Genomic DNA, 22,160 nt, shown 5'->3' on the forward strand with positions numbered 1-22,160 from the left:
AAAAACGTGAAGGCAGAAATGTTCTGCCAAATTCAACTGCCGAGGGCTTAAGAGTGACTATTCTCTCAAGCATGCAACTTTCCGAGTACCTGTTGGAGAAATGAAATTTCAAGTATGTTTTAACTGCGAAGTTTAACCAAGATGTGCTCGAAAAATTATTCGGTATTATTCACCAAGCAGGGGGGGGCAAAACGAGCACCCGTGTCTACCAACTTTCTTGCAGCTGTACAGCATGCTTTCTGTGTACAGCTTGTTGAAACCTCCAAAATATGGTAACTGCCTGGTACCGTCTTTGTCAAAATTAACCAGGCTGCATGGTTTGCTTCTAGCTCATAGAGTGGAACCCTTATAGCTTCCCTGGAGCTCAAATGGCAGTTAAAGGGAAGGACGGGGGTCGTCTTACCTTCCAACAACTTTTGGTCTTTAGGGAAGCCACAAGGGCTCAACTATACAACCTAGAAGCAAACCATGAAGCCTGGTTACTTTTGACAAAGACGGTACATGACAATGAAGACTCGCGTCTGATAAACACTGTCCGACATGATTCTAGCCTTCAAAGAACCTTACGAGGCCAAACTTGATGGTCTTGTAGAGAGAGAATGAATGTGAGGACTTTATTCACAACGAACCCGACTCATGAAGAGTAACCGATTGTATAATTTATTATGTGACCGGGTTTCTATGCAGGAGACTGCTGAAATGCACCGATTGCTCAGCGTGCAAAACTGGGCTAACGGCTTCTGCAAACGTGACCAGGCCTGAAGCAGCCTTAGTTGTGCAGAAAACACGAGGCGGGCTGCTACATGCAAATGTTGCCTTATTTTCTCTCTTAAACGAAATAGAAAAACAGTTTCAGGAGCATGCTTCTGTAAGAATGTCTACGACATAACTTTCGACTACATTCTAGACAATGATAATATGTCATTTCCATGCGGTGAGCATAAAGTCGACATAATGGCACAAGTGGTGCGTCATTACGAAGCACTACGCATGCGTCAGTATTGCAAGCAGCTGAAATAGAATGCTGAAAACAAAACACAAAAGCTGCGCAACCCACGAAACACAAAAAGCGCTAATAGACGTCTAAAAAAAGTATCGGAAAAAAAAGCTTGACATCTAGAAGAAGTTTCATCTAAGCAGTTTTTTAGACTTAGACGTTTACTAGCCCTCTATTAGCTCTGCTAACGCTACGCTTGTATACGGCGAGAAAACTTCTGAGGTAGAACTTTTCTAGAATTTTTTTAGACGTTCGTTTTTTTTTTCCGAAATGGGTGCCTGTATTATCTTACGCGTTTCAAGACTGATTTTTAGTGCTGCCTTTAAACCCTCCAAAGCTTTGAAAATGTTATAGTTCATTTTTCTGGTATACACCACTCAAAGAACTCAAAGCTGATTTTCAATGACCCGAACAATGAGTCCACATTACAAGGGATGTATGGCTGTAGTAATGAGCCATAAATGCATGTGCTAGCACACTTTTTAGTCACTCCGTTACTCTTTATTGAATCCAGTGCATACACCCACACACAAAAAAGAAAGGGACCAGGAAATTAATGTTAGAAGCCACGGAGGAGGTAGCTTCATTGGTTTGGCTGACATTACAACGGTAAACACTTGGATGGCGGGAAAGTGCCGAGCAGCAACCAATTGTTAAATCAAAAATTCATTCGGCCCCGGGCCTTGTTCACAACGGATGCGTTGATGAGCAAGTTGCTGTGATGTGGACGGCAGTGAAGAGCTCGCTAGGTGTTCCAAAAATCGCTTTTCTTGCAAGAAGGATGCCAACTAGATGGTAACAAGGGGAAGTCAAATCCAGCACTGTTCAGCAGCCTGCCGAAGTGAAAAATTTTAGAGTACCCAAAAGCACCAAAAGCACAGTCAGTCAGGTGCATGTAGAATGGCCAATGAAGAGTCGGAAGCAAATAAGACCAGGAAATGGCAAAGAGTGACAGCACAGGCAAGAAAATAAGCTAACCAAAAACATATATGCATATGATGTCATTGCAAGCGGCATTTCAGCAGTGCTACGGCTCACCATAAACTCAAGAAGTCAATCACTGTGGAGGCCTTTAACAGAAGCAAAATTCAAACAGCGTGCATGGACACTGAAAGCCAAGCAGTCAATAGCAAGTGCACTGCCTTACTGTGATGCACACTGTACTCACAGAACCTCCTAAGCTGCATCTTGCAAACAGGCTTTCTTTTACCTCCAAGATGTGGCTGAATCAAAAGTGGTTGATGGTTGACATCTTGCACCGTCGCACGAAAACATAGCAGAGATGCTGCTGTCCTGCTAATACCTGCATCACTTCAGTATACACCAGAGATGGGTTAAATCTTGGGCCTTTCCTTGACAGCTACACAGGGGCACACCTGAAAGGTAAGACAAATAAAAGTGCATAAGGCTCCTAACACTGCACTGCCAAACAAGCCCTTCCAAATCTGTACGATGAAGCTCAAACAGCGGGCAAGAGACTATTTACACCACTGCACAAGAAGCATTTGTCCAGATTCCCACCTCAGAACTGAAACAATCTCCAGGCCAAGTCTTCTGAACAACCAAGTACAAGGTGCTGCGATTAATTTGCGTGAAACTAGACCAGGTCCTTGCTCATCCGGCCAACAGTTGAGGTTCTAAAGGACAAACAAATAATGGGGCTTGTGGAATGAACATTAGCAAACAGCCTAGACCTATACAAGAAATCATAAAGTGAAAGAAAAGGTGTCAGCTGCAAAGCGTGCTTACCAAAACTTGAGAAGTTGAGCAGGCAAGGAGGTCCTCTGAAAACCACTGTTGAACAGCCTGTACCCAAAACGAAATGCACACAGTGAAGCAGGGACAACGCCAGCTGTGCACGGTGCAATGGTTCTCCAAAAAATAAAAGCTGCCATGCCTGCAATGAACCGTAGTACTTAACTGCACTGTAAAACAGCCTGTACACATACAGAGCAGCACCACTGAGTAAACTACCTTTTTGCCGGGGCTCTCAATCGTAATGAATTAAAAGCTTGACGCAGTTAAGATAACCAAAAACTGAAGGCACAGCGCACGAAAGACAGGACAGGTTGTTCGTGCGCTGTGCCTTCAGTTTTAACAATGTACCGACTAGCCCAAACAAATACCTTAGTGAAGATAAATAAAGCCTTTTTAACGCGCGTTTCACTGACGACAATCACAGCAAGGAGAATTGGAGCACACAGGTGGCCAGATGACAGTCCTCGGCAAGAATAAAACCCTGCCAGAATGCAATAGAGCACAGACTTTAATCAATGTCGAGGAAAAAATTCGCGCCTTATCAACGTACGCTTAAACAAAGCTGGTTGGTTTGAAGCTTTGTCACGTTCACCTTTACACCGCCTTGGTAAAGAAAGCAACTCGCATGCGAGAGCAGCCTAGCTGTATCCACTTAATATAAGCTCAAATAGAACTTTGGTATGTAAAGCACTGGCTGATACTGTTTTGTGATTTGTAAACCAAAGGAGTGACACACTAGCCGACCGTTCAATCAGGCGCGTTAGAGCCTTAGCTAAAGCAAGGCCGAGACTTTCACCACAGAAGAGAAATGGAAGGTTACTTACTTTTGCGGAAAACGAGGCACACATCTCAGTGCAACACCGGTAGTAAACGATACCGCAGAAAAAGGGGAAACTGCGAACTGCAGCGGCGTGAAGTGCCAACCAGCGCGGAAAAAAGTGCGCAGCGAAACGTACAACGTACGCACCATCCACTTCGCGCGCGTAGCTATCGCTAGCCTCTGCAACGCTAAATGGCCAAATGAAGTACTATATTTCTAAACGTAAAAATAAACAAATCATCAAAGAACAAAAAAAAACAAACTGAATCTAATACTTTCATGTAAAACTAAGCACTTGCAGCTTGCACTAAGATTTATTTCTGCTTGAAACGGTTGAAACCACTTTGGCAAACTAGCCTGCATCGCCACAGTGCGGAGCGACAACAAGCAGCAAGCTGCGGCGTGACTCAAGAAAGATTATTGCCTCCAAGATTTGACGACACGATAGCGCGCGGGTGATAAGCGCGCGAGCGAGCTCGGCGAAGGCGGCGGGAAGGCGGCGAAGGCAGCGTACTACGCTGCGCCTGTCAATCCGCGTGCTGCCGCCAGCTAGCCGAGGCGTAACAGAGGCGTTCGCCACATGAAGCAAATTTTTTCGCTCGCGTAACTGCCGTCGGCTTTCAGGGTCATTATATGTTACCTAAATCCAGCCTTACGAGTGGCGGGTTAGCTGCACTCGATGTGGAACGTGATTCGGGCTCCGTAGGAGAAAACGCGCTTTCAGTGTTCGAATACAAAGAGCGGTCTTTGCACCGGCGCGCCTGCTCTTCGAAACGTCAAGCAGGAGAGCCATCTAATTTATGTGCCGTGTTTTACAGCATGTTTAATCCACGGCGGCAACTCTCTGCTGATTGCTAGGCGCGTCTCCTTGACGTGGTCTCAAGTTCCACATGTTAGAAACAAATCTAGAAAACATCTGACTACACATGTTTCACAGAAGTTTCACAGCAAACATCTGACTGCAGATGTTTAAGAGACGTCGCAGAGGAAACGTTTTCTTGTCGACATCTATGAGACGTTTCAACGCAGCGCTAGACATTTGTAGTCATTTGGAGCTGTTCCGAGACGTTTGTAAGACGTTTTGTGTTACGTGGGAAGCTATAGAAGCTAGTTTAAAACTGTTTTATCCTCGTTGAAATTTTGAAGTAATCTCTTTTCGTTGCATTGTCACAGAGTAAAGTATCGCCCACGGGGCCTGTTTGTTGTCATAACTGCGTAATGAATTGATGCAGTTCATGGGTTGTGTTTTCAGAGACTAAATTGAGGTGCGTTCTATATGCCTTTTAAATTCTTGCAGCTACTTCCCTCTCTTTAACCCCAGCTCTACAAACACCTTCCTGTAGTGAAAAGCCGTTTGTGTGCCATGAGAAAAAAATATACACACATTCTACTTGTCAGTACATTTGTGGGCGTCAGTATTGCATCCAATACCTCTGGTTCTAAATTCCGTAGGAATGATGACTTGTTACCGAGCTATGTACACCAGTGTCTAGCTGTTCTACACACACATGGAAAGCAAAAGTGGTGATCGAAATAGCGGACGTTAGTAGACATGGCTAGCTGTGATATAATTGTTGCAGCTCGATTGTGCTTTTTTATCTACACAATAACAAGCCATGTTAGGCGTTCGTTGCCTGAGGAAAAGCGGACCACATGCCAAAAATTATCGCGGTTTCAGATGCCATCCCATCTTTAAAGTAATATCAGGTCATAAACTGGAAATCTAGCTGACCAGTTTCGCTGAAAAGTACTAGTAAAATCAAGTAAGTTCATTTTGCACAGGTGACGCATCACTGACAACGCTAGAATTGCTGATAACATGCGTCAATATTTCTTACACCGTGGCACGCGTCACGGCACATATTTGAAAGCCTCCTGTACAGTAGCGCCATATCACGGTGAAGCGTCGAAGTTGGTACGAGATTTCCGCGGCCGCGGAGGCGCTATTACTACACCTGAAATATTTCTTACACCGTGTTATAGACCATGTGGCAACAACTTGTCAGCATAACGTGACCGCTGCGAAACCCACCCAGTGCACTAGTGCAGTTTAGCTTGCTCGAGAAGCTTTTTATTCGCAAGGTGGACGCAGGTGGCGCATAAAATGTTCCTCTTAGTCACTGACTCGGTGCGCGGCTACAGACCGCATTAAGAAGCATTTTGGCACTGAAACGGGATGTTTGAGCTATCTTGTGCCATTGTTTAAAAAAATCGGCAGTGGCTTAGCTCTGCTAAGTCAGGATACACGTAGCGTGAGGTGAGGGCGAGTTGTCCATATCTCGGTGGACACCTGAACCAGAGGGAAGGCGCATAACTGCCCTCTTGGAACGGTGGCCACCTCAACAGTGATTTATGCTAAGTGGCGGTAGAGACAGATTCGTTGCTTAACGAGACAGCACTTGCACGTCGTACAAACCCCCTTCACGGCCCCACCTTCATCGGCCCAGTCAGAAGCCGCCAAACTCAACAATTCATTTCGCTTCTTTAGAGCGTCAAGTCTCTTAAGTGCCATAGTCTTTCACACACTACGCACACATACTCAAACTGATTGTTGACAAAGCCGGCGTGAAAGGCCCGAGTCGCACTGGCACTTCCACTGAGTTTCACCCTTTAGTCCGTCGATCGGCGAGTCTCGAGATCGTCTTGAGGCTGCTGCTGATAGGACCCTGCTGGCCGCTCAGCCTCCTGGCGACGCCGCTTTGCTAGGCGTTCATCTCGTTGCTCTGGCGTCTCCGCTGCGCGCTTGGCCTTAGCCTGTTCGTTCTTCCCCTGGTTAACCGCTAACTGCCAGGCAACCACAATGGGATCCATTTAATTCAACTTTTCCGCTCGTCTGCGCCGCTCAGCAGCAGCTTTGCTTTACTTCTTCATGGCTGTAGCCTGGCTGTCGTTTCTCATCATCCTCTGCTTCTTCTTGTCGGCTCCGGCGCATCTGCTGCGCAGCTGTTACGTCACTCGCTCCTCGCGCATGAGCAGCTTGGCTCATCCACGCTCACTCGAAACAGCTCATCCACGGCCAGTGTAGCATACGCTACAAAATTGGCAACACGCTCTAAACATTCGAAGAGGTAATGGCGGTACACGGCTGCTTCGACCAGGGTAGCGCATTTTCTTAGGCGCTTGATACTCTACCAATGATAAGGTGCAAATTTGTATTATTACACCTAGCAGAAAATTTTGAGTGCATACGTCACACGGGATGGTGAAGAAATTTTCGATTTCATCAAAGGTACTTCAGCGTGCGTCCTTGTTTTCATCGTGAAAGAAATCCCGCCAGATGCCTCGCCACGCTTGAGTAGAACGCGTGCATGCTCTTTGTTCTCTCTGGAAGCTTACCTTGGCAGTAATAGTATACTTTATAATTCATCCTGGACTCAAATATGAAGAGTAATTTTGAGCAATATCAACTGATTTAGTTGGGTCTATCCGCCGTCTTCTTGAAGAACAGCTGTCTTACCGTCGCACGGCTAGTTGTAGTATGTTCGTTTTGTTTATGGAAGTTTAACATCCCAAAAGAACTCAGGCTATGAGGGCCATGGTAGTGAAGGGCTGCGGTAAAATCCGACCCCAAGCTGGGGTTCTTTAACTTGCACTATCACCACAGAGTGCACAGGCCTCTGGAATTTTACCTGCATCGAAATTAGACCGCCATGACCGGGATCGAGCCCGCGTCATTCGGGTCAGCAGCCTAGCACCATAACCAATGAGCCACCGCTTTGCTGCTAGGTGTAGTAGAGCGCACATCTTTAATCTCGTTAAATGACAGGACACTAGGTTTTATTTTAGCGTATGCTTCATCCGTTAAAACCTGTTGTGGAAACAAATAGCAGTGCACGCTAACCATTTGCTGTTCTCTTACATATTGGTCCTCTTTTTTATGTGGGCATAAATGAGCTCCCCGTTAAGTGGTACCATGTGCATATTTAATGTTTGTCCGAAAGCTAAAATTTTTCGAGAAGGTAAAAGGTCAAGTTCATGATCTGCCATTTTTTTTTTCGTGATGCTTCCGTGTTGACATGACGAAAAATGAACTTACTATACTTAATGTGCTTCTACGTACTGTTGAGTTAGTTTAGGAGCAATAATTCAGAATATTTACATAAATCAGCAAATTTTCAAGGCTCGCTCGCTCGTGGACCGCACTCTGCAAGACATCACAGAGTCGGCCAGGGAAAGGTACGCCACGCTCTCCTGGGGAAGCAATTCGTCCAGCTCCAACGCTTCCGCCGCCGCCAAGAGCAAGCTGGACAAGCTTCGCGTGTCCTTGTGGCCGCCCGACCCTCTGCTGCAGTGGCGTGCCTTAAGCGAGATGTACAGCATCTTACCTCCTGGCCAAGAGTCGCTTGCCCGCTACTAGGTGCACAGACACGAGCGCCTGAGGCAACTCTCGGAGCATCCGCAGTACGCTCAAGCGCTGGCACAGCGGGGAAACTTCATAATGCCATTGGTCCGCTACGACTACCTGCTCACCGTGGTGTCCGTGTCTGTGGCGGCGCTCGAAAGGCCACTGTTCTACGCCTACGGCACGCCCGCCATGACGCACGGTGGCCTGGGATTCACATTCGCGAAGGAGCTGGTCAAGGCCGTGGACAGCACGGGGCTCATGGTGAGCGGAACAAAGCACAGGTTTCACATATCGGTGATAATACCGAAGAGATGGAGAATGAGCTTGTGATAAATATCTGCTAAGATTCCCCGAGATAACTGTCAGAAGATAGGCGGCGGTCTCGGCTGAACGGCTTGTAAGTGAAGAGACGCCCCACAAGGTTTGGCCCTATACTCAAGGCTTTGTACAGCACTGTCGTGTCCGGTCGCTGTGTTGAATGCAGCGAAAGACGCACACGATACTTTAAGACTTCGTTTATTTAAAGCCGATGAGGGTGCGACCAGCGTCGACCGAGGCAGGAGCCGAACTGGCCGCCCGAAGAAAGGAGGGAGCGGAGAAGCGTCCACGGGAGGGAGTGGCTTCCCAAAACAGGAGGAGGATGCGGGGGCGCACGGGGGCGCACCATGGGGGGGCATCTGGCGACAGCGTGCGACGAAGGGCAAGTGGTCGTTAGGAGGAGGATGCGAGTGGTCGTTAAGAGAAGAATGCGGGGGCGCACACACACAAAAGCAATAAGGGGACACAACACTGCCTTCCCCCTTAGAAAGTTGCCTGGTATCGTGCAGGGGGTCGGCGCTCACGCGTGGAGGCGCGCTGGCTTTGTGCGCTCGGGGGAGAAACACTTGTAGGCTGGCTGTTGTTCGCTGTGTCTCCTAGGTCTGTCCTGGGCGAAGTCTCTTCTTCCGGGAAGAGGTGCCAGGCTATGTGGGAAGATGGTGCACGTGTTCTCTCCGCTGGCGGACAGCTCTCAGACGGCGTCGTAAATCTACGCAGCTGGTTGAGATGTCGGCGTGCTACTGTGCCATGTATGTTGACGAGCCAAGAGCGCAGGCCTATGCGTCTGACAATTGTAGCTTCCTCCCAGCGTGGCTTTTTCAGAAACTGTCGGGCGAGGACGCGCTGCCCCTCATTAAGCGTGCCGCAGCGCGGAATTGCTTTTTCTTCCCGGAACGTCTCTGCCTTTGGCTCGGGGAGGATGGCTGTGAGCTGGGTTCGCATTTCACGCTCGAACATCATTTTCGAGGGGGTCTCGCCTGTTGTGCTCTGAACCGTCGTGTGCTGCTTGAAGAGAAAGCGCGCAAGGCGGCGCTGCAGCGAGCCTGTCTGATCTCTTTCAAGGGCGCGTTTTAGCTCGGCTACGTAGCGCTCGGCTTGTCCGTTTGTCGCTGGGTGGTAGGGGGCCGATGTAACTGATGAGATCCCGTTGTCGCGATAAAACTTGAGGATCTCCGCAGACACAAACGGTGTTCCGTTGTCCGACACTACCTTGCGCGGCAGGCCGAACGTTGCAAATAGTGATCGGAGGTTGTCAATGACTGCTGCCGAAGTCGTCTGTCCCATTTGCCTTATCTCAAGCCACTTTGTGTAGGCATCTACGACCACAAGGAAAGTGCAGCCCTCAATTTGTCCTGCAAAATCAATGTGCAGTGTGTGCCATGGTGTGTCTGGCTTTTCCCATTCTGGGACAGGAGCTTTCGGCGGGGCGCTCCGGCTGCTCTGGCAAGGCTTGCATTCACGCACCACTGTTTCGATGTCGTTGTCAATGCCAGGCCACCACATGTAGCTTCTGGCACACTTTTTCATTGCAACGATGCCCCGATGTCCGGCGTGGATGAGAGACATAGCTTGTGCGCGTAGTTCTCTCGGCATCACAACTCGGGACCCAAATATGATGCAGCCGCGATGGGTGCTCAACTCTGTAGCTCGCCTGCGGTAAGCGTCGAAGTTGTCCCCTTTGAGTTTATGCACGTTGCCTTGTTGAACAGCTGTGTAAACTAGCCGGAGAGCTGCGCACTTCTGCGTAGATGCTGCAACTGTGCCTGCTGTAAGCGGAGGTTCTGGCAGTGCTTCGAACATCAGAACGTCTCCTGGTGGAAATGGTTCGTCAACAGTTGCGTCTAGTGGCAGACGGCTTAGCGCATCGGCGTTTTGATGTTTACTCCCATTGCGGTAGACCAGAGCGTAGTCGTACGCTGAGAGTTTGATGCACCAACGTGTCATTCGCGGAGACAAAGTTGGTGGCATAGGCCTTTGTGGTCCCAGAATGCCCAATAGTGGTCGGTGATCGGTTATAAAGGTCACCTTCCGGCCGGCAATGTACTGGTGAAAATGTGTCGCCGCGTAGACGATGGCTAGCCCTTCTTTGTCAAGTTGCGCGTAGTTGCGTTCTGCTTGCGACAACGTACGTGAGGCGAAGGCGATGGGAGCTTCCCTTCCTTGCTCGTCAGTTTGCGATAGAACCGCGCCGACTCCGTACGGTGATGCGTCGCAAGCCAAAAGCAGAGGCTTCCTTTCGTCGTAGTGGCGGAGGACTGTACATCTTCGAATCAGGTCTTTCAGGGCATCGAATGACCGCTGATGGCGTGGCGACCATGTCCATGTCACATCTTTCCGAAGGAGTTGGTATAAGTCGTTGGCCACGGTAGCTCTTTGTTCCAAGAACCGGTCGTAGAACGTCAAGAGTCCGAGAAAAGCCTGTAGCTCCTGCTTGTTTGTTGGAGCTCGTGCTTCTGTGATCGCTCGCACTTTGTCCTCGGTAGGGTGAATGCCTTCCGCATTAATTCGGTGTCCCAGAAATTGCACCTCTGGCACCGCAAAACAGCACTTCGATTTGCTTATGCACAAATTAGCGTTTGCTAGCCTTTCGAGAACGAGCTCTAGGCGCACTGCATGCTCTTCAGTGGAAGTGCCACTGATGATGACATCGTCAAGGTAGACACAAACTCCTGGGATGCCCTGAAGCACTGTCTCCATGAATTTTTGAAATATGGCCGGGGCTGCAGCTACGCCAAAAGGCAGTCGCTTGACTTTGTACAAGCCTTTCAGTGTGTTAATTGCCAATAATTCAGCAGTTGACTCGCTCACCTTCAGCTGCTGATACGCCTGGGTGAGGTCCAATGTGCTGAAGACTCTTGCGCCACGCAGTACACTGAATACTTCTTCAGGTGTCGGTAGCGGGTAAGAGGACGCTTTAGTCGCAAGATTGACGGTGCTCCGGTAGTCTCCGCAGAGGCGTATGGTTCCGTTCTTCTTGCGAACTACGACAAGTGGTGTGGCCCATTCTGAATGCTGCGTCGGCTCGATGACACCTTGCTGCTCCAGTTTGTCCAACTCTTTTTCAACTGACTCTCGGAGAGCAAACGGCACCGGCCTGGCCTTCAGAAATTTGGGTTGCGCGTTGTCCAACAACTCCAGTGTGACCGGGGGCCCTTCGTTTCCTGGAATCTCTTCCGAGAATACTCTTTCGTATTTCTCTTGCAGTTGCTCAACCATGTTCTGGCTCGGCGTCTGGTGTATGCCGCATATCATCACGCCTAGTGGAGAAAACCAGTTTCTCCCTAGAAGGCTTGATCCTGTGCCCTTCACAACAAGCAGAGGTAGCGTATGGGTCTGGCCGTTGTAGTTAACCTGCACGTTGGCAGAGCCCAATAGTGGCAGATTCTGTCCTGACCACGTTCGCAGGTGCGTGTCGTCTTGTTGCAGGGCGGGTGCGTCAGATGGCAATGAAGTTCGGAACGTGTCCTCACTGATCAGAGTACAGGCTGCGCCGGAGTCCACCTCGAACTTAATCAGCTGGTGATGTACGCTTACTTCTGTAAAAATCTTCGGTCGCGTGCCGAGATTCATGGTGTTCAGGTCGTACAACACAGATGGTGTTGCTGATGTTGTTCCATGGAGATCAGATAGCGGCGTATTCTCTGAGGCGTTGACGCTGTGATTAGGCTGGGAAGGTGACTTTATCTTGGCAAGTCTCCGTTTCGTAATGCATGCTCTTTCGATATGCCCTCGCTTGTGGCAAAAATTACACGTGGCTGACTGGAATCGACATCCCTGGGGGTTGTGTTGGTCGTCACACCGCCAGCAGCGTTGTGCCTTTTTGACCGATTTTACAACAACAGAAGGCTTGCGCACCTGGTTGCTTGTCTGGTGTACCGGCTCGGTGTTCCGGCGAATCCCTCTCTGCTGGTGACCGGCGCTCTCCGCTCGAACGGCGATGTCGTAAGCTTTGCTGAATGTGAGGTCCTTCTCAGCGAACAGGCGCTGCTGCAGTGACTCGTCACTCAGTCCGCACACAAATCTGTCGCGTAACATCACGTCCAAGGGAAGCATGGTGGTGTTAGCAGAAGAAGCTGCGTCTCCCTCCTGCCCGGTAGCTGTTGTCGACAGCGTTCCAAAATTGCAGTCGGCAGCGAGCTTCTTGAGCGCGGCTACGTAGGCGCTCACAGTTTCTCCTCCCAGTTGATCTCGTCGTTGGAAGCGAGCCCGGCTGTAGACCTCGGATGGCCTTGGGTCGTAGTGCTTTTGCAGCGCTTTTACGATGTCGTCGTAAGACACTGCCGCTGGTGTGCTTGGCTGAATAAGGGCGCAGACAGTATCGTAGGTCTGCTCCCCGCACAGCGTCAGCAGGTTGGCCCTCTTCAAGGCTGGGTCTGTGATGTTGTTAGCTTCAAAGTAGAACTGAAGGCGTCCAACCCACGATGACCACGATGAGCCGTTGAACTCTGGTATCTGATTGGGAAACCCTCGCGTAGCCATGGCTTGTCAATAGCGTTGCGTAGCGCGGGTCGAATCCACTTTCTCGTCGCCACTGTCGTGTCCGGTCGCTGTGTTGAATGCAGCGAAAGACGCACACGATACTTTAAGACTTCGTTTATTTAAAGCCGATGAGGGTGCGACCAGCGTCGACCGAGGCAGGAGCCGAACTGGCCGCCCGAAGAAAGGAGGGAGCGGAGAAGCGTCCACGGGAGGGAGTGGCTTCCCAAAACAGGAGGAGGATGCGGGGGCGCACGGGGGCGCACCATGGGGGGGCATCTGGCGACAGCGTGCGACGAAGGGCAAGTGGTCGTTAGGAGGAGGATGCGAGTGGTCGTTAAGAGAAGAATGCGGGGGCGCACACACACAAAAGCAATAAGGGGACACAACAAGCACAATATGAAAAAAAAGACACTTAGCAAACAAGAGTAAAGGAGAAAATCCAGTTGATTTGTCCCCATTAAACTACAAAAAGCAGTCGACGCTTTGCGCCTTCCTCTTTTCGACGACTTCGGTCCCTCTCTTTCTTGCCGTACAATCTCAGTATCATCAGTGCATACGTCACTCTACATACCTATGTTGCATAGTATACACCTGTGACATCATCTGGTCAAAAAACACACATACCCGCACATATCGGCGTACATGCATTTTTATGCGTCTTGAATAACTTCTTGATGGCGGTAAATAAACTAACGCTGCTGTTTTGTTAATGATTCACCATTACAAATTCGCATGAAAGTAGAAAACACATCCTCATCTTAAAGGTCTTAAGCCGTTTCGGAAAGCCATATTTTTAGTGCTTCGCGCCAACCTTCAGGGCTCCAGTTTATGCTTCTCAGAGACAGGGCGCTGTAGCCACTTCGTCCAGCTGACTGGCGTCAAGGAGGGACAGGAAGAACTTCCGATTTGCGCTCCTCGTGCTCTGCGACCGCAGCTGGATCCGTCCGGCCGCATCGACGATTCGTAGGTGCCGGCCGAGTGGCGCGAGGATACTGCGCAAAGGGCGCGCTGTCTCCCCTTTGACGACGACATCTTCCCGGAGGTGCCTGCAGTGCGCATCGCCGACGGTGCCTGCCTGCAGCGCCGCCGTCGAGAGGCGGGTGGCACGCGAGTCTCAGCGCTCTGGTCCGACGAACACGTACGCTCTGCTTTCGCCGCGTTCAATTCGATATCCGTGAGTCCTGGACATCCTAGAGTGTTTGCGACACCACCTTCGGTTTAATTTGTCCTTATTAATGCTAAAGCATTCTATGCCCCATTAGCTCGAAACCCGCCATCCGTCGGCGTCCATGACATGAGATACCTCAGTGACGTCACCGTGCTCTCGCATGGCATCAGCAGTAGGCCATAAGGCAGTGGCGACACACCAAAGAAGAAAAAATTTTAATTTCTCGCGAAGGTGCAGGAACTTTAACCAAGGACCTTCAGATTAACAGGCGAGCACGCAACCCGTGGGCCACGAAACCGCGTCACTTCTCGGCGAGTGAAGGTGAACCTAGTCCATGCATTGGCTTTCGACTCTCCACTAATGAGCAGGTGAGCCATTAGAAAGGATGGAATCGTAATGACCCTAGCAACAGAGCTGCTATTATTTTGCGGGCACTGACATTGCAAAGCACATTCCGCTGCAGAAGTTTCATGCTTGGGCAGATGTTAATATTCTTTTTATGACAACGACATGGTGTATGGCTGTTTCATTCTTGATGGACACCTTAACATCCCCGTGAGCGAAAGGATAGTGGACGAATGAAAGAGGGAAGACAGAGAAGGAGGCACCACAGTGGAGACGTGCACACAAATTCTGAACCCCCTGTTAGAACGGACGGTGGCAGCCGCACAGGGCATTACCCCCTTTCCTTGAGAACAGTGGGCGCCGAATAGAAGATAGAGGGTGGGCGCCGAACGCGCCGAACCTCCCTGCACGACGACCTCGGAGGGATTATATGCCCTTTCTGGGAAAGGGGTAGGACGGTCGCGGTGGGGACGGGAGAGACGGGTTGTCAATGGGGGTCAGGCAGTGCCTGTGAGTCGGTCGGCAGTGTGTGTGTTGGGAGTCTGTGTGGGGTTGTGGACTTGCCGTGGTCCGTGATGTAGTGGGCCGCCTTTTCTCATCCATGTAAATAAATGGTGGTTGTTGTGTTGTAGAAAAAGAATGTGTCTGGTGGCGAGTGATTAAAACGCCGAACGGATCACTTCGTTACTAGACTAATTTTTGGTGCCGAAACCCGGAAGAACGATTCTGCTACATCAACGGACCACCAAGATCTACTCCTCGACAGACATAGAGATCTCGAAGAGAAAGAGGAAGGCCCTGCGAACCCAAGCAACGCGTCTGGTTGCTGCGGCAGATGCCTTGCTGAAGTCTACCGCACCGAACGCCGAGGATCTAGAGGTTATTATCGAGCGTCTTGAATTGACTCAACGTCAACTGAAAGAGGTAGACGCCGCGATCGAGCCTTTGATTACCGAACAGGAAGCCGACGCAGAGTTCGCAACCGTCATCGAATACGGCGACAAGATCGTGACTTCTCTAGCCAAGCTGAAGTTTGCAGCGAAACGCAGCACAAACGGAACGAACGTGGACTTCCCGTGGTCGATGATGGAGTGTGCCGCCTTTTGTCATCCATGTAAATAAATGATGGTTGTTGTGTTGTAGAAAAAGAATGTGTGGTGGCGAGTGATTAAAACGGCGAACGGATCACTACGTTACTACACCCCCTTTGATTATAAAACGTGCGCCGACATTGCACTGTATACGGCAGTCTTTTGAAGTCGGCTTCTATCAAAAAATGGCCGGCACCGCTGAGAGTTAGGCACGGCCGAGAGTTAATCTCTCCTCCGCTTGCTCAGCCCTCGAGCGCACAAACCATTAAGCTACCATGGCTACCATACCCGAAAGACGCGGGTCCGATCCCGACCTATGTGGTCGAATTTCGATAGAGGCGAAATTCTAGAGGCCCGTGTACTGAGCGATGTCAGTGCACGTTAAAATCCCCAGGTGGCCGAAATTTCGGGAGACGTTCGCTATGGCGTCTCTCATAGCCTGAGTCGCTTTGGGACGTTAAACCCCCATAAACCATCAACCTATTTCCGTTACAATGATAATGACGTCACGACTCATGTGAAGTTCGTAATCGCTGGTCGGATGCGGGTGTGGCTTAACAGCACGTACCTGCGTCGCTCAGATTCCGTTCTCACACGCAGGTGTTCATCATCACGGTCTGCTTCAGCATGTGCGGCCGCAGGGGCTCTACCGGCAGCCTGGGAGGCGACTGCAACAAGACGGTCAGCAACCTGTCGCCTTTCGATCGGGCCTTCCGCTGTCCCAAAGGCTCGCCCATGAACCCGAAGGAAAAGTGCACCTACTTCGAATGAGCCTCGCTCCTTCACACCGACGTTTAATCTTTTTGTGAACTGGCTGCGCGGAAGTTCCGTTTTCTTTGTGAAACCTGTGTGGGCATCTGAGAGCAACTTGTGTGCATTTAGCGACGCGAAAGCGCTGACTTCGCCAGTTCCGAGCTGTTTTCTGGTCTTGGTAATTCACCCAAAGCTATTTACCTGCTTTATTTGACCGATTGTCCCAGCTTTACGCTTACATCTAACCATTATTATGTTCTTCGTAGAAAAAGAGGGACACCTCCTAAGGCGCTCGAGGGAAAAGGCTGCTGTGCTGCGGAGGTGATGAGGACCACTCTTGGTACTTATTCCCGAACTCTGCTTCTAAGCACCTAATGCTCAGTGTGTTCAGAACGCAGCTTTTGGTCTGCAGTGCTCAATTTGCCGATAACAGAACGGGGGTAGTACTGTGTTCTCCAATTTTTTTTTTCATTGAAAGTGCACGCAGTGATCGTGTTGTAGTGCTTTAGAAGACATACGTGATATTAAGGAGTACATGACAAAAGCGCGAGATTTTGTACTTTTGTGTGTTGAACATAGAACAAGTATGAACTAAATCTTCAGATTTGAGCGTTGAGAGGAAGTCTGTACGGTTAACACGTTGTTCTTAATTGTTTCGAGAGGAGGCGATCGGGCACGTTTGTCATCTATACTCAGGCCTCCGAACATCTAACCGTAATTCTCGCGCCATATCGCGTTGTATGTATCTTTCTAAATTTTTTTAAGCACTGCAGTTACGATCATCCTGTTATCACGTGCATACTGCATATTAAGGCGAAAGCCTTTAATGTCTCATCGTTGTAAGCAGCAGTTGTGGACAGAAATGTCACGCTTTTGAGTTGGTCGAAATGGTCGTGACATCAAAGCGTGCGAATTTCAAACGGGGCCAATTGTACTTTGGCTAGTAACCAATTGAAGGGATCGTATAGTGCTCCAAGTGGGACTGAGCTTAGTTAATGGCTTAATTACCGAATTAGCATAATTAACTTTTCTAGTCAGGCCATATAAATAAATAAAACCTAGTAGAAAATTGGTCGAGCTCGGGAATCGAACCCCGGTCTTCGGCGTGCGAGACGAGCATGCTATCCACTCCGCCATGCCAGCTCGATGGTGTGGAATGAACCAAGGCGCGTCTAGTGAATACGGTGTCTTCGCTCACTCCCATCCTCCTCCCTTCCCTTCCGGCGAGGTTTAGGTGTACACCGAGGTATGAGAGACAAATAGACTTCCTTTCCTCAAAAACCAATTTACCGACGAGCGACGCGTAGAACCGAATGGGCGATGGCGTTCTATGGACTCCCTGGCAGCGTTGCAAGACGCTGTCGAGTTCCACTCTTAGAGGCGAAGCTTAACATCTTAACCAGTTCAGTTCAGTTCAGTTCAGTGCATTTATTTCAGTCATGTACAATGGCTGAGGAGAAAGGAAAAAAAGCCGCGCACGCGGCTTGACAAAGCTCCCATCTCCCGTAGCGGCTTGGCACGGCGATGACAGGCAGCAGCAAAACAATAACAAGAGAATGCATGAAATAACAAATATGTACAATATCTTCATAACAGATCACCAGAATAGTCTCGGTACTGTTACACACACGCAAATGATAGTTTAATCACAGCACATGGATACTTAGTTTATTTTACAGTTGGATATGATTCATTGTTTTGTAAGAACATATTTCTGACAGCGTTATATTAAACGGAAAGAATGGATTGATTAGTGAAAGCATTTCTATTAAGGAAAGATGGCAACACATAACTGAGAGTTTGAAAACCGTAATTTGTGCGTGGACAAGGTACATACCAATATTCGTAGTGTCTTGTGTTGTGAACAGCGGTATTTTCCCGTAGATTCGCAAGGTCAGCAAAAAATGTGGTGTCACTATGTACCTGAGATTTGTACTGCTGAATTACACGGTACTGATGAATAACCCTTGCATCCATAATGCAGTATTTTGCAAATAGAGCACTCGTATGTGCTAAGTATGTGGCACCCGCAATTGCTCTGACTGCATTTTTTTGTAATGTCAAAACCTTGTGAATATTAGTTTGCGTCGTTGTACCCCAAACCAAATGACAATATTTAACATGAGAGTCAAAGAGGGCATGGTAAATAACAAGTTTTGTCCTAGTAGGTATCATGCACTTTAACCTTCTGAGTATGCCGACAACACGAGCTAGCTTACTCTCCATTTGCTCGATGTGGTAGTCCCATAACATAAATTCATTGAAGTGAACGCCAAGTGTTTTTACAACATTAGTTATTTCTATTATATTACCACCCAATACTAAATGTGTATGTACAGCCCATTTGGCATTTTTAGCTCTAAAAAATATCGCCTTTGTTTTCCGTGTGTTTATTAGTAGGGAATTTTTTTCAGACCATGAGTTAAGTTTGCCCAACACGCTATTAGCCTTTTCTACTATATCATTCGCGTTGGTGCCGGACAGAAATAAAGTAGTGTCGTCAGCGTAAATTACGTATTCTGTTTCGGAGTCAATCTGTACTAAATCATTAAATATACATTAAATAATAAGGGACCAAGGATACTACCTTGAGGTACACCATGCTTTATTTTATTGTAAGTAGAGCGATGATTATCTATAGAAACGTACTGATATCGGTCAGTTAAATAGCTGGTGATAAGAGATAGTGCTTTGTTCCGGACACCGTATGCAGAAAGTTTAAGAAGAAGAGTTTCGTGATGAATCCTATCGAAGGCTTTGGAGAAGTCTATGTATATTCCAAGGGTTATTTGTTTACATTCAATATTATTTAAGATTATTTCTTTTTGCTTCAGGAGAGCCATTTCAGTAGAGGACTTAGGTCTAAATCCAAACTGTCTTGGAGTTATCACGTTGTATTTTTCAAGAAAATTGGAAAGTCGTAAATGTATTGTTTTTTCCAAGCCCTTAGAAAAAATAGGCAATATAGACACTGGTCTATAATTACCAAGATCGTTTTTCGAACCACCTTTGACCTAAAGTGTGGTCACATCAGTGACCACACTTTAGGTCAAAAAAGTGCCCCCCTGAATTTTGACGGCTGTCCACCGAGATATGTGAGACAGTTACTGCGTAATTTCCTTTCCTCAAATACAATTTTCATTTTCTTCATTACGGGCCCTCTTTGTCTCCTTTCACTCCCACTTCCTCCCTTCCTCTACGGTGCGATTCAGGTGTCCACCGAGATGACAGAGAATTACTGCGCCATTTCCTTTCCTCAAAAAGCGTTGCGTTCAAAGGGCAAGGCATCGCGCCGAACGGGAGGTGGCGTTCCGCGGACTCCCTGGCAACGCTACAACACGCTCTCGCGTTCCACTCGTAAAGGCGAAACTTAAGCGTCATTAATTAGCAGTGAATTAGTATTCAGGCATTAATCAGTAATTAAGCATTACTTAGTGATTTGTCGTCACTTAGTAATTAGCACTCAATTACATGTGACGCCACCAGTGCCACAGAAGCAGTCAAAGTGGTGCGGAAAACGCTTTCGCCTCTACGCACTTTAGACAGTCAAAGTGCCCCCTGAAGTTTTTGTTAGCATTTTTCGAGTTGATTTTGTACATATTGCTTTTTTATCCATCAACTTCCGCACAATCGTTACGGTGGGATTATATGCCGCTGTAGTTCAAACGGGTTGTGTACTGCTTTTCAGCCTGCGCTACAATGTGCATTCGTCGTATTTCGCCACAGTGTTTTGATATTTTTTTTTCTGGAATTGCTGGTTTATTATCCAATTTTTGCTTTGAACGTGTAAATTTCATTAAATCACTAGATGAATTTTCAAGAAGTTCTCTGCGTCCTATAAGTTCTCCTAGGCTAGAAGAAAGGCCACATTGGAGGATTCCGTTTTATTCCCTCGCCAGCTACCGTCCTTTCCTGTCTTGTGTGATCGAAATCCCCAACTAAGTTTTTTTTTAGTTTGGAAGCAAAGAAACGCGGCTGCTGCAGTCCGGTTTTGTTTAGTTAACGACACTAAGTGGTTTCGCTGTGTTACCTTGCACTATGGTGCAAGGTAACCAAGTTCAAGCTAAATGCACGTTTAAGAAACCCGGGTGGTAAGAATTTCCGGAGCCCTTCTCTATGGCGTCCCTCATCGATGTCCCACTTTGGGAGGTTGAACCCCATAAGCCAAGCCAAATGAAATGCGAAGTCATTTACAATTGAAACGTTACAGAGAGTTTCGAATGGAAGAACTCCCGGTGCTTATGATACTGTGTCTGCACGCAAAGTCGAGATGCGCCCAACCTTCGTGACTTTCAAAAGCCGCAATACGGCACTTCAAATGCTTCAGTTGCGAGACTACCTCTATTATGTTACGGCGACATCCGTTATTGGAGGCCTTCCTGGATCGTCGAGGGAGCCGAATCTATTATACGGTTTGAATTTTTTTCAAAATTCAAATTTTTTCCTTTTGAAACTTGGAGCTTTAAATATGCATGCAGACTTAAAATTTTGAAGTTCTCAATTTTAAAGTCCGCACTGGACAAATTTTGGCCTCGAGGAGAGCCGATCCATCGAAGAGGGGTGGAAGGTGGTGGCAAAGTGCCCTTTTCACAATCATAACGGCCAAGAGAGCCGACGAGTTGTCCAGGGGAAGTCTCATACCCGCTCAAAAAGAGGTGAACCCTTCAAGGCAGCGGGGTCTAACTCGGCCTCTCCCGAATAGGTGGGAGCTCAACACTAGGCTACCACTTTGGTAAAAAAAAAGGCCACAATGGCCTTTACTGCGAACTGTCTATTTTGGTCACTCGAGGATTGCTTATTAGTGGGAGGGAAAGTGGAGGGGCAATCATGCTAATGACCCTTTCCCAAGCATTTGAACAAGATTAGCCGAGCACCACGTCGGCGATAGCTTCCTTGAACAGGATAGAAAGCTGGGTGACATGAAGGCTGTTCATTACGTTTTCGGTGGCACAAACATTAAAAAGACGAAGAAAGAAGGCACAAGGCACGCGCTCTCTTACAACTGGCTTATTGTATAGGTAACCAATACTTCACTCTGTAAAACAATGGTAATAACGAGAAAATAAGTTATGAATTCAGGATCAGAAAGAAAAGGAAAAAACACTCTGGAATCTACCTTGTAGGCATCAGAAAGTCGGTGTGCACCCGGTGGCACTGAGATCAAATACAGCCTCTGGAATGCGAGGCTGAGGCACTAGCCCCTAGGCAATAAAGAAAAACCTTACACGATATTTACCACTGTGCAACGCTAGATTCGGCGACGGGTGTTGAAGTATTTGTAATTTACAATATGTTGAGGTACGGAATATGACAGCGACTTCTTATCTGTATGGCTCCGTAGCTCTTATTTATCTTCCCACTCGTAGTAGTGTGTCTACTACCTCTGCTGTGTAGTGCGCCGCTGTAGACGCGCGGCACCACTGACGACATCTCCTCGGGCGGCTGTTTTTGCAGCACTTGCCGTTGATGGACCGGGCTACATTTCTCCTCTCTCTCCATGGGATCTCTCCTTCTATTGTGAATCACCTCCGGATTATTCCCCTGATAACCACCCTGTCCGGGACGCCGCAGTGGACGACAGGGTGTCGAACCGGAACCGAACCGGAACCCGAAACCGGAACCGAACCCAAATTTTCGCCCGGAACCGGAACCGAACCGAACCCATAATTCTTTCACCATCTTGGAACTGATCCCGAACCGGAACGATTGAAAGGAACCGTTCCGAACCGGTTCGGGACCCGGTTCAGCCCCACTTTTTTTGCATCCCGGCATACTTCATGTTTTCGAACAATGAGATGACCTAGCGCATATTTTTAACCACCCGTAGCTGTCTGCGCTGGGAAGTGCTAAAATGGTACCCAGTATGCGACAGCAAACTTACAAGAAGAAGCCTAATAGACGCTTCTGTAATGTACTGCCGCCAATTCCAAAGAATTGTACGTCAGAATTATGTGAAATCTTGAGTTATTACTCCTCCCCTTCTACATATTTGCGTAAATCATTAATCAAATTGTTAGGGCTGCTCTAACTCAATAAAGTACTATACACACCAAACTTTTGCTTGCGCGCTTTCTTCTTTGAAACGA

The 22,160-nt window shown here is 48.2% G+C and overlaps 1 long non-coding RNA gene and 1 pseudogene across 2 annotated transcripts; one reads left to right on the plus strand and one right to left on the minus strand.

Moving 5' to 3' along the window:
• Positions 1-397: 397 nt before the first annotated feature.
• Positions 398-3,922, minus strand: LOC149367645 (uncharacterized). Of its 2 annotated transcripts, XR_016285041.1 has the most exons (5): positions 3,580-3,922; positions 2,747-2,803; positions 2,519-2,634; positions 2,208-2,373; positions 398-1,830 (listed from the first exon to the last, which is right to left on the minus strand). It is a non-coding gene; the product is annotated as an uncharacterized LOC149367645 (long non-coding RNA). The 2 variants fall into 2 exon arrangements; XR_016285040.1 differs by having other exon boundaries at positions 398-2,373.
• A 3,188-nt stretch (positions 3,923-7,110) lies between these two features.
• Positions 7,111-16,092, plus strand: LOC149367646 (endothelin-converting enzyme-like 1; annotated as a pseudogene).
• The last annotated feature ends 6,068 nt before the right edge of the window (positions 16,093-22,160 follow it).

This window comes from Amblyomma mixtum, chromosome 1 (genome assembly GCF_055824585.1).
Source record: "Amblyomma mixtum isolate Tamu chromosome 1, ASM5582458v1, whole genome shotgun sequence".
Lineage (NCBI taxonomy): Eukaryota > Metazoa > Arthropoda > Arachnida > Ixodida > Ixodidae > Amblyomma > Amblyomma mixtum.